This window comes from Lepidochelys kempii, chromosome 9 (genome assembly GCF_965140285.1).
Source record: "Lepidochelys kempii isolate rLepKem1 chromosome 9, rLepKem1.hap1, whole genome shotgun sequence".
NCBI lineage: Eukaryota > Metazoa > Chordata > Testudines > Cheloniidae > Lepidochelys > Lepidochelys kempii.
The window spans coordinates 65321507-65334299 of NC_136388.1; the positions used below are offsets into that span (position 1 = coordinate 65321507).

The 12793-nt window shown below is 39.6% G+C and overlaps 1 protein-coding gene across 8 annotated transcripts in view; it reads left to right on the forward strand.

Annotated features, from left to right (window-relative positions):
• PCDH19 (protocadherin 19) overlaps positions 1–12793 on the forward strand; it is a 113192-nt gene that overhangs the window by 14645 nt on the left and 85754 nt on the right. The window contains exon 4 of one of the 8 annotated variants that reach the window (XR_012160921.2): positions 4043–4155. The exons of the other annotated variants lie outside the window; for them this stretch is intronic. The gene's annotated coding sequence lies outside the window, so the exon portion shown is untranslated. The remainder of the gene's footprint in view (positions 1–4042; positions 4156–12793) is intronic. 8 annotated transcript variants of the gene reach the window in all.

The following is a 12793-nucleotide window of genomic DNA, read 5'->3' on the forward strand; positions in this document are numbered from 1 at the left end:
ATTGGTCATTTTGGTCAGGTGCCAGTGAGGTTATCCTAGCTTCTTAACCCTTTACAGGTGAAAGGGTTTTTCCTCTGGCCAGGAGGGATTTTAAAGGTGTTTACCCTTCCCTTTATATTTATGACATAAGCCTTAAAATTAAAAGGGCCATATCCAGCCATCATGTTTTGTATGATGCTTCTAAAGAACTTTTTCTGGGAGTTGTGCTTATGGATCAATGGCAAATTGGAATGCGTCTTCCTGTGTCTTGTGCTGGTGGCAGTTACTTGCTAGAGAGTGACAGTATGTTGGAAGTGGTATGGAAGCCAGCATGTGGGAGTGTAAATGCATTGGGATGAAGGTGGTATATACATGTGAAACATTATGTATTATTAAGAGCTTGTGAATCAACTTCTGTCTTGCTTTGATGCTGTCTTATTATCAGCCCATTCAAAAAGGCTGTGCGCAGAGTGCTCCTAGGACTTCAGAATCTGCCCTCAGACACTCCTCTTTTCTGTTAAGCTTTTGGGGCCAGGTTTTCAGACCAGAGCTGCACATGCATAGCCTATTTTACAGGAGCAATGCATGCCCACACAGCTACCCAGGCGCTTGTGCAAATCTGATATGCGGATGCAAGGGGGTAGTGTGCATGTTTGTGCCAACAGTGCACTAAAATCACAGTCTCATAATTTGTCTCCCAGTGTTAACTAAGTACTTCTGTTGTTAAACTAGGATTAAAGTACAAGGGATGCTAGTTTGCAGTCTAAACAGTCCGGAATGCCGTGCTGCTGGTATCACAAACGAGGCCACTTTTTACTGAGATGGTGGACTCCAGCAATAGGCTCAGAAATGACCATCACATGAATAATTCTTATTCATATTGACTTCATTAGGACCATTCACATGGTGAGAAAGGTTGTAGGATCAGGCCTCATTGCTTTTACATATCTTTTTGCCAGGTAGTGCTTTTCTGACCACAGGAAATGGTTTTCCTAGCAAAAGACGCAATTTTCTTTTGGGTAACCCAGGCAGCTTTTGTTTAGAATATCTCTCTGTATTAACTACCATAAATTTTTAGAGTTAGCAAAGAATTTTATTTTGTAAGACATGAAATCCGTATGGGTCTTTCTCTGTCATTTCTCTACTTGTCAATTCTTTTTTCCTCTCCAGCTTCTCCTTTTTTGTGCTAGCCTTAAAAAGCCCCCAAAGTGTCTGTTATAATCACATTTTGTTTGTTACAACCAGAATGAATGCCCTCACATTAGTATGCCTGGTTTGAGAAAATCAGTTTCTGTCTGGTGTAACAGACAATTTGTGAAAAACCATGTCATTTATATGTGGGGTTCTACTAGGGAAACATCTGCATATATAATTGGAGAGGTTTTTAGTTCAAATTGTGAATAATGCTGTTTATAGAACTAAAATAAAAGTTTTCAGCACTCAGATGTGCCGTGCTGTTGAAATGCAGCTTATTTAACGAGGCGATCATCATTAAAGTATTATTGGCAGTATTGTTCAGCTTGTCGGAAGATTGACTTCACATGCAAAGTTGCCAGCCTTGTTTTTTCCTTGGGAGGTCACTGTTACTCAGCACTTTTCTTTAAGTTTTGTACACAAAGGTCACTTCTCTAATTAATGCATCTTCATTTTTGAGAGTGTGCACCTTTGTGTCATGTAGTATATTAACGGAAATTTTTCTTCTTTAAAAGCTTGGCAAAGACATGTGATGTTTTTAGTATTAATGACCCTCCCCGCCACCCTGTGGTTTATAAAAATAACCGATAGGTGTTTTGATTTTTAACTCTGAAGCGATTAAAAAAATGCTGGCTTTTAGGAAATCACATATAATGCCTGGATACGAAACAAACATTTGGCTGATTTATGGGATTGCTAATGGGATATGTAGCCTTACACCTGTAGGTCATCTCTTAGTCTCTGGCACAGGTTGATGGCAACTGAGAGTCATTATCTGATTTGCTGTTTTGAGGGTTTTGTGTAATGAATTGGAAATCTTAGCCTTGTTCCTAGCGGATAGGCAATCATTTCACAAGATCCGCTGGCACAGTTGATACCACTGTTGGCAGCCTATGTAGAGAGGTCAAGGGCAGAAAGAGCAAGGAGACTGAAACTTGCCCTTGGGGATAATCTCTCCAGGTCAAGATTGAAGCATGTTAGTAGGGTAGCATGAACGAAACTCCTGCTGCTGGTGCATGTTTATATTTATCTTGTGGATAATTAAAATTTTTAATTTCCACTACTGGAAATCCAGAACCTCTCAAGAACACTCAACAGTCACTTAAAATATATACATATGTAAATAGCCACATAATTGCAAGTCACTGAGAACCTCTCAGCTTAACTATTCCTGAACTGTTTTGTATATCATGATACATTCTCTGACCTTTTATAATGTTGGAGGTCAACATTATGGAAATAAGCAGCTTTTTATTCCATTTTAAGGTCAATCTAACCAAATTATGCATCTTCTAATGCAGTCGCTTCAAGCTCTCAGTTTTGAAAATTTCATTTTAATATCTTGCAACAGAGATAAATACTGTAGCTCATATTCATGTTGAACAATTTATTGCACTGACCATCATTCTCACTGCATGGTTTCTTGGGCCAGGGTCTTGTTTAACATTGCTTTGTTTGTTCTCTCTTTATACTGATGATGAAGGGCTCCGATCCCACCCCAAAACACTTGTGGGGTCCATGTTGCAGAGGTTTCAGAGCTCTGCACCTCCTCCTGTTGAAGCTAATGGGAGTTTTAGCACTGATTTCAATGGAAGTAGGATTGATTTCAGTATCCATTTATGACCTTGCATGGAAGCGGGGTCTGACATGGATTTGTTTTGTGCTTTTGAAGTGTACTGGTTTGGGAGAATAAATTTGAATCAATAAAAATGGACATTGCAGGCTTGATTCTCCGCTGCCTTGTATATTGTGTAATCATTTATAGCTGTGTAAAGTGAGTGTGAAATGCTCCTGTTGTGGCATTGCACCCACTTTGCATTCACTCTGCACTGGCATAAAGGACTGCACAAGGTGCAAGGGAGTGGAGGATCAAGTCTGGTGTGAGAAGATCGTGTGTTCAGCAGTTGGGTCCAGGTGATGGTGGTCCTTCATTAAACTCCTCAGGGCTCTGCAAGGGCACAGGGATCCAGGTTCAGGGCCCAAATGTGTTGAGAGACTGCCAATATCATACTGTGACTAAATGGATTTTTTTTTGGTAATAGTTTTATGAAATGTGTGTGCGCCTCAGTTTTTATGCTGATTTGTTCCCTAGTGGATGGAAAAGGGCTGTTTGCTCTTGGGATAGGGTAAGACACAAGTGTGAATGGCTCCTAGTTGTCTGGGCCTTTGGCCCCATATCAGTGGAGCATCTGAGAAGACAATGCCTGGATGTTGACACCTAGCAACCTACGACCCAGAGGGATATGAATTCCCCCCTCTCCTTCAGAAGGCCAGACAGCATTTTTCCAGCTTGAGAACTAAGGACTGGGAAGGTGTGAGGTGGGGATAAGAGTTGGCTGCTGGAAGGGGAGTTGGGTCTTTCATTGAGAGTCTGGTCTGATGAAGGAGGTCAGAGAGAGAGATGCCATGAACTAGGGGGTTCACTGCAGCTTGGCTGGCCTCTGGGCTAACCAGAATGAGCTATGCTTTAACCTTCATTTCTCTAGACTACCCTAAGAACTTCTTATGCTGTGTTCCAGTTAACAAATAAGCCCTACTCTTTTGTCAATTGTGTGAGTGTCACGGCAAATGGTTGCTGAGGTGCATTAATCACTGAAGAGTGTACAAGTCTCTATTGGACCTGCTGGGACTTGCTGAATGAAGCTCAGGGTGTGAAGCAGGAGTGCTGCAGGACCAGAAGTCCAGTCTAAGGAGGTGGTGAAGCACCCTGGCTTACCCTGGAGGAAGAGTGAGACCCCAAGAGGGTCTTGCACACTGAAGGGGGTCCTCCTAGTGACCATTCCAAAGCTGGGGCCATAGAGTTTCAATCTTGTAAACATTGCATTAGCTTTTTCCCATTTATGCTGTTTCTGTATATTTTACATTTCAGTTTGGACTCTAAAAGTAGACTGGCTAGTTTCATTTTGTTCTTGGCCGGTTTGACTTTCTGGTTCTCGTGCCTGTGGTTGTGTGTTGGGCTTGGGGTTAAAGACGACACTGCAAGTAAGTACTTTAAAAAATAACTTTATTAAATATTCATAGTGGGTTTTTTCTTGTTGTCCTTAAACTATCAGACATTGTCCTTTTTAAAATAACTTCCAAACTAGTTGTTTGCAGTAGCTAGCTATTATGAATCCTGTGATTTGTGTATAAAGCTAGTATTTACATACTGCATAAAGGCTGCATTAATTACAAGGCCAAATTCTGGTATCAGATGGTATAGCTACTTTTCAAAACTCTACAACCAGTGCTTTGGTTTTCAGAAGTACATTTTCTAGAGGCCGTATCCTGAAATCCTTACTTAAGGTTTACTCAGTCTGTGCTCAGACAAAACTCTCAGTCAGGTGCCCATCCAGACTAACCTACACTGATTTGAACAGTCATTTCTGATTATCTGATAATGTAACATGAAGTAAGATCATTCCAGAGGAAAGTTAACAGTAATGGGGTGTTTTTTCCTTTTCTTTCTCTCCCTTTTGCTGTAATCTGTGGCAAAGGCTGTGGTTTAAAAGGCTGTGGTTTAAAGTAATCTCAAAACAGTATGGATTGTGAGCCTACAATTTAAACATGTATTTTGCTTGGCACAGTCTACTGGAGATGTTCAGTATGCAGTTATGGGCCAGCTGGCAAGCAGAACCTGAAATGTGTGTGTTAGGTACACAAAACAAGGACTAAGATGAAATCCTGGCTCTGTTGAAGTCAGTGGGAGTTTTGCCATTGACTTCATTGGAACCAGGGTTTCACCCTAGAGCTATACAGTTTCCAGTGGTCCCCCTGGCCTCTCAATCCAAATTTCTAACTCCAAGTGGTCATTGACATCAGTACTCAAAGTCCCTGAGATGTTTTGACAGGGTCAGCTTGTGGCATTGCCTACTTTACCCCAGCCCTTCTGTCATCCTTGGAACCAGTGGGCCTTCATTGTGTCTAGATTGTATCACTCCTCTCATCAATCACATTGGTGATTCCGTCCTCTCACCAATCTCATCTCGTTATGCTCCTGAGTCCCACTGGAATTCTGCTCCCAAAACAACTCATGCCATTCTGCTTTGGTAGCCTCACAAAGGGCTGCTGTTTGGCTCAGCCATAACTCATCTGGTTGAAATGCATGGTTAGCAGTTTTCTCCTAACAGTTTGTTGAATCTGGGAATTGCTTGCCTGAGATGCACTGGAAACGTTTCCGTAAGCAAAACTAGCAGGCTTGAGAACTCCATCTTTCTCCCAAAGTTTATTCAAATATCTTCTTTCATATTGAAATTGCTCTGCTTTGAAGTTAACAGCTCTCAGCCCCTTTCCTTTACATACTAGGCCAGATCCACAGCTGCTGTAAAACAGCATGGCTCCATTAAAATAAATGGAGCTACTCCAGTTTACATCAGTTGTGGAGTTGGCCAACTGTTGTCTCTGTCAGACCACACCCAGATCCCTCTGCTAGTTTTGTTTGCATGTTCAGCAACTAATTCTCAGTCAAATTCCTTTGCCAGTTGCTAGCAGTCTCCAGCAGAGTTCTGTTACTGCATTTTATTTCAGTCCATGTAATCCCAGTCATCCATCAAAGGGGCAATGGCAAAAATGTTATGATTTCCCTTTAGGGGTGGGTTTTCTCCCATGTTTCTGCAAATAGCTGTGCTTGCCGGTGAAAAAGGCCAGGACTTGCCTTGATGATGTACTGAAGAAAATTGCCATTTTTCCTAAAATCATTCAAGCTAGAAATAGCAAAGAACTTGCTAGACCATTCCATCCAATACATCCTCCTGGCTGTGCACAACTTTCCTGTGAACTGTGCCTTCAGGTGTTTCCTATAGTATAATTTAAATATCTCAATTGATAAGACATCTACTACTTCCCAGAGATTACTCCACAGCCTCACATCACTGTATCCAGTGACATTTTTTTCCTCCTTCCCTCCAATCTTGTATTCAGCCTAAATTTTCCATTTCTGGAATTCATTCTACCCTACTAGTTATACTCTCTCATACCAACCTAAATAAACCTTCCACTTGTATCATGTCCTCCCTGATTGTTGTTATAAATGTGAAGCAAGGAATAAAATCACATTATCTTTGAAAAGTCATGGAAGATGGGAGACATTCCAGAAGACTGGAAAAGGGCAAATATAGTGCCCATCTATAAAAAAGGAAATAAGGACAACCTGGGGAATTACAGACCAGTCAGTTTAACTTCTGTACCCAGAAAGATAATGGAGCAAATAATTAAGAAATCAGTTTGCAAACACCTAGAAGATGAGGTGATAAGTAACAGTCAGCATGGATTAGTGAAGAACAAATCATGTCAGACCAACCTGATAGCTTTCTTTGACAGGGTAACAAGCCTTGTGGATAGGGGGGAAGCAGTAGATGTGGTATATTTTGACTTTAGTAAGCTTTTTGATACTGTCTCACATGACCTTCTCATAAACAAACTAGGGAAATACAACCTAGATGGAGCTCCTGTAAGGTGGGTGCATAACTGGTTGGAAAATCATTCCCAGAGAGTAGTTATCAGTGATTCACAGATATGCTGTAAGGGCATAACGAGTGGGGTCCTGCAGGGATCGGTCCTGGGTATGGTTCTATTCAATATCTTCACCAATGATTTAGATAATGGCATAGAGAGTACTTATAAAGTTTGCAGATGATACCAAGATGGGAGCAGTTGCAAGTGCTTTGGAGGACAGGATTAAAATTCAAAATGATCTGGACAAACTGGAGAAATGGTCTGAAGTAAATAGGATGAAATTCAATAAGGACAAATGCAGAGTACTCCACTTAGGAAGGAACAATCAGTTGCAGACATACAAAATGGGAAATGACTGCATAGGAAGGAGACTGCGGAAAAAGATCTGGGGGGTCATAATGGATCACGAGCTAAATATGAGTCAACAGTGTATCGCTGTTCAAAAAAAGCAAACATCATTCTGGGATGTATTAGCAGGAGTATTGTAAGCAAGACATGAGACATATTTCTTCTGCTCTACTCCAGGCTGATTAGCCTCAACTGGAGTATTTTGTCCAATTCTGGGCGCCACATTTCAGGAAAGATGTGGACAAATTGGAGAAAGTCCAGAGAAGAGCAACAAAAATGATTAAAGGTCTAGAAAACACAACCTATTAAGGAAAATTGAAAAGATTGGGTGTGTTTAGTCTGGAGAAGAGAAGACTGAGAAGGGACATGATAACCGTTTTCCAGTACATAAAAGGTTGTTACAAGGAGGAGGGGAAAAAAATTGTTCTTCTTAACCTCTGGGGATAGGACAAGAAACAATGGGCTTAAGTAGTAGCAAGAGAGATTTAGGTTGGACATCAGGAAAAACTTCCTAACGGTCAGAGTGGTTAAGCACTGAAATAAATTGCCTAGAGAGGTTGTGGAATCTCCATCATTGGAGATTTTTAAGAGCAGGTTGGACAAACACTTGTCCGGCATAGTCTAGATAATACTTAGTCCTGCCTTGAGTGAAGGGGACTGGGCTAGATGACCTCTCGAGGTCCTTTCCAGTTCTGTAATTGTGTGCTTATTTTTCTACCTTTAGAAGTTCATTTTTCCCTCTACTGGGAGATGAGGTGATGCAGCACCATCGATCCCTGTACTGTAACGCTCCAATTTGCCAATTGTCTTTTTGGGAAGTAGGTGCCCAGAACAGAATGCAGTGTCCTGTATGCAGTATACAGAAATACTGTTCCCTCCCTAATTTTGTAATGAGATGCCTGTACATATTCAGTCAAAAGACTGCATTGGCCATTCCTTTATTCATGCAGCCAGACTGTATTTCAAACTCCTGTCTAACTTGCTGTCCACTATCACCCTAGCTCTCTCGTGGCATGTGAACGCTTGTCGAATAGAACTTGGTAGCTGTGCATGCTTTCTGCTCCCCAGCCAGGTTGCATGGATTTGCTTTAAAAAACGATGAGATATTGTTCCATGTAGAGGCCATAGTTAAGTGCCAATTACTTTTTACTAATTAAAATACATGATGGTCTTATTTGTAGCATAAATAGTTCTAACCTTTTAATTAAAATGTAAATTACAGTGTGCTCTGAATTTATAGAGTTGTGTGCTCTTGTGAAAATGCTTCTTTTTTAGGGCTCAATCCTTCTTTATCCCAAATTCCTAATGACATTAGGAGGAGTTTTGTGTGTGAAGTAATACAGAATCAGGTTGATAATTGGCAAAGTGGCGTTATGGGCCTGATTCCACAGTTCCTACTTAGGCAAAGCTGCCTGTTGAAGTCAATGGGCAGATTTACCAGTGAAAAGACTGCAGTGTTGGTACTGCAGCATTTTAAATTAGGACAAAGTAATAGCTTATGTCAGCTGGACAAGTGATTATTACTTTGTGTGTTTAACACAGAATCTCAGTTAGTTCTTGTCTCTTTGTCAGGGTAGCTAAGGTTAGCGTAATGATTTTTAATGATGCCCTAAAAATGTGTATTACATTTATTGTGCTACATCTCCTCCTCAATGGCTTATCCAATATCTTCTGATGGAACTGCTCAGTACACTGCAAGTAAAAAAATCTCATAGGGAACAAACCCCTCATTAAATCAAATAAATACTATATGAAAATTGGAGTTGATTTCTGTATCTTTGAGCTGCATAAGAAGGTCTCTGCTCTTCTGCATTCTATTGGCTCAAGAGATCTGGACATGAATCCTTTACCATCCTCTCGGGGGTCTTGAGCTTGTCGGATTATACCATCTTTTGTAATGGCAGGTGTATGCCACAGGGCAGGTTTTAAAATTCCTATGTTGGTGGATTGCATTAACCCATACTAAGTCAGGTATGTAAAATTCCATTAAGCTAAAACCCTCTGGCACTTTCTCACCAATGCTGGAGATCTGCAGGCTATGCTAATGTAGTAGGTTTGCTCATCTATTAGTAGGATGATGGTTTTAAAATAATAACATTTATCTTTGGCTGTGGACTGACATACTGCCTGCTGAGTACAATTTTTTGAAAGGCTTTGCAGATGTTGCTTCAGTCAATCTGGGTCAAAAAAAGATTGCTTAGAATCATAAAGGTTAGAAGGAGATCAAATCATTCTGCCTTTTTATTGCTTGAATAATGTGCTTGGAAAATATAATTCACTATTATTAGACTAAATGAGTTGGGATAACATAGGACTCAATATTAATTTTTCCATGTTCGCTGATTTTTGCCTGTTTTATAATGCAGCTAAATTTTGTGTTATTGATTATATCCTTGATTAGTGGCTTGCAAAACTAAATGTATGTATTAGTGTAAGCACATAGGAGTTTAATGTGTTGCATTAGAAACAACAATTAAAGAATTACTCTTCTGTTTTACAGAAGCGTTTGACAATAGGAAAGACCCAATTAAAGCAGCTGAATGTTGCGTTTAAAAGTTATTTCTCTGTTTCCTATGGTAGGGGTAGTATTAAGTGATTTGCCTAGACAGTATGGGGCATCTGAATGCAAATTTTGATATATTAAGCAGTCTGATGGGAAATGATCAGTTTGCTATTTCAACAAATGTCTGCTATTCTTCTGAACAAGGATTGCTTAACAAATATAAAGATCTTCTTTTAAAACATAGTTTTTATGTTTCTTCTTTTCTGGGTATGGAAACTTTTATTTATATATAAAACTTTAGAACCTACAAGTCTACTCAGTCCTACTTCAGCCAATCGCTCAGACAAACAAGTTTGGTTACAGTTTGCAGGATATAATGCTTCCCATGTCTTGTTTACAATGTCACTTGAAAGTGAGAATAGGCGTTCACATGGCACTGTAGCCAGCATCATAAGATATATACGTGCCAGACGTGCTAAAGATTCATATGTCCCCTCATGCTTCAACCACCGTTCCAGAATATATGCGTCCATGCTGATGACGGGTTCTGCTCAATAACAATCCAAAGTAGAACTGACTGACACATGTTCATTTTCATCATCTGTGTCAGATTCCACCAGCAGAGGGTTGATTTTCTTTTTTGGTGGTTCGGGTTCTGTAGTTTCCTCATCGGAGTGTTGCTCTTTTAAGATATCTGAAAGCATGCTCCACACCTCATCCCTCTCAAATTTTGGAGGGCACTTCAGATTCTTAAATCTTGGGTTGAGCGCTGTATCTATCCTTAGAAATCTCATATTGGTACCTGTTGTGTTTTGTCAAATCTCCTGTGACTGTGTTCTTAAAACGAATATGGTGGGTCATCATCTGAGACTGCTAGAACATGAAATATTAGGTAGAATGTGGGTAAAACAGAACAGGAGACCTACAGTTCTCCCCCAAGGAGTTCAGTCACGTATTTAATTAACGCATTTTATTTTTAACGAGCATCATCAGCATGGAAGCATATCCTCCGGAATGGTGGCCGAAGCATGAAGGGCGATATGAATGTTTAGCATATACGGCACATAAATACCTTGCAACGCTGGCTACAAAAGTGCCTGTTCCCACTTTCAGCTGACATTGTAAATAAGAAGCAGTCAGCAGTATCTCCCTTAAATATAAACAAACTTGTTTGTCTTAGCAATTGGCTGAACAAGAAGTAGGACTGAGTGGACTTGTAGGCTCTAAAGTTTTACATTGTTTTGTTTTTGAGTGCAGTTATGTAACAAAAAAAATTCTACATTTGTAAGTTACACTTTCATGATGAAGAGATTGCACTACAGTACTTATCTGAGGTGAACTGAAAACTATTTCTTTTGTTTACCATTTTTTCAAATGCAAATATTTGTAATAAAAATTATATAAGTGAGCACTGTACACTTTGTATTCTGTGTTGTAATATAAATCAATATATTTGAAAATGTAGAAAAATATCCAAAAATAATTAATACATTTAAATTGGTATTCTATTGTTTGACAGTGCAATTAATTGTGATTAATTTTTTTTTTGAGTTAATCGTGTGAGATAACTGGGATTAATCAATAGCCCTAATATAAATATAAAACTCTGTTAATTACTGCATCTATAGCTATGTATGGACTGTATTTTACTATTTTAATATAACTGTAGAGAAACTGTAAGAATAACTTTCAACAGCTTCTGCCACTCTTACTCACATCAAGTAGTACCTTCCTTCACATGTATTCTCATTTAAATGAGAATTGAACTGCTCAAAGTGCCACTGTTACAGTAAGTAGTATCTTACAAAGTCCGCCCTGCGTCACTAACATCATCATTAACATTACTGATGTACTAAAAACATAAGAACTCAACTTCTACATATATTTAGAGATGAGCCTAGGGCAAATCAAATGCCCCTGAAATCTGGGGAAGTTCTGATCCAAACTTGGTTCCTGGTTCTTGTCTTTTTTTTATTGAACTTGGCAAATTCAGTTTCATGCTGGCTTGTGTCCATTTTCCCTGACATTTAATAATGTATTCATGACAAATGCAATTTTTAACTACACAGGGCAACTGACTTATTGTAACTTGCTAAAGCTTGAAGATATCCTGTCCACTCCCTTTCTGGCACACTGCTTTTGAGCCACTGTTTGGAAAAATGGTGTGTGCTGGCCATAGTCCTGATTGTTTACTTCCTTAGGTATGAGCTGACCGTAGTCGTGATGTTGGCGAAGGAGATTTAATTAGTGGCATATATGCCCTTCCCCTTCACAACTCCCCTCTGTAGAGGATTCTGTACAGAGTCTGTCAAAAGAGCTTGTTTGATTTGACTGTTGCTGCAGAACCAGCAGAGGGAGCACAGAAGCACAAAACATTGTTATATAACTTTTCTGGTTACAGTAGCTACGGGCTCTTTGTGTGCACGCTCTGTGACCAGAGATGAATTACTTTTTAAAAATAAAAATATTTAGGAGTAGGCTCTTTCTTTGATTTTCACTGTTAAGTATCATTAGGATTAGTGGGTGTTAACTCTCACTCACACTCACACACGGAGAAGGACTATATCTTCTAGAATTTTGGGGACATTCCTCATTAGACTCTAACAAATTGTACCAAGCTACTGACTCCACATGAGAAAACTCTGGAAAAGATTATCCCTTTTCTACTCTGCACTGTATTTTCTTTAGTTTCTTCTCTGCACTGTATTTTCTTTAGTTTCTTCCAATTGATCTGATAAAATCATCCTTCTTTTTAAAGAGCGGTTCTGGACAGAACAGGGAACCAATAAAAAAACAAAAGTGACACACTGGGTTTCTGTATTTCCTCTGTCTCAATGACATCCATATCAAATTAGCTTCAGAAGATGATTTCTCTAACTGTCAGCATTGGTGACACCAGCTGGAATCTGAAAATCAAGGGTTATCTCTTCCATCGTCCTAGTAATACAGATTCTCTAATCAAGATTTATAGAATCCATTTTGTTGATACACATGGAAGAATAGAATCCACTCTCCCCTCCTATAGCTGTACTGACTCTGCAGTGCTATCAGGAATAAATACTTGTTTGTCCCTAACATAAGCAAATGGGACTCAAATCCCACAGAGAATAGATCTGTTGAGTTACATAGTTACTTTTCACACTAAGATGACACTGTAAGCGTTCATCTGCCCTTGCTGCCTCCAGTCTGAAGCCGTAACCTGCCATGTGTGAACATGACAATTGCTTGCTGTGATAATGCTGCTCTGTTGTTGTTTGCTATATTGTATGGCAGCCTGAGGCATGTGATGGTTGCTGTTTTAAAGTCAATCAGTAATAATTATTTTTACTTCAGGTG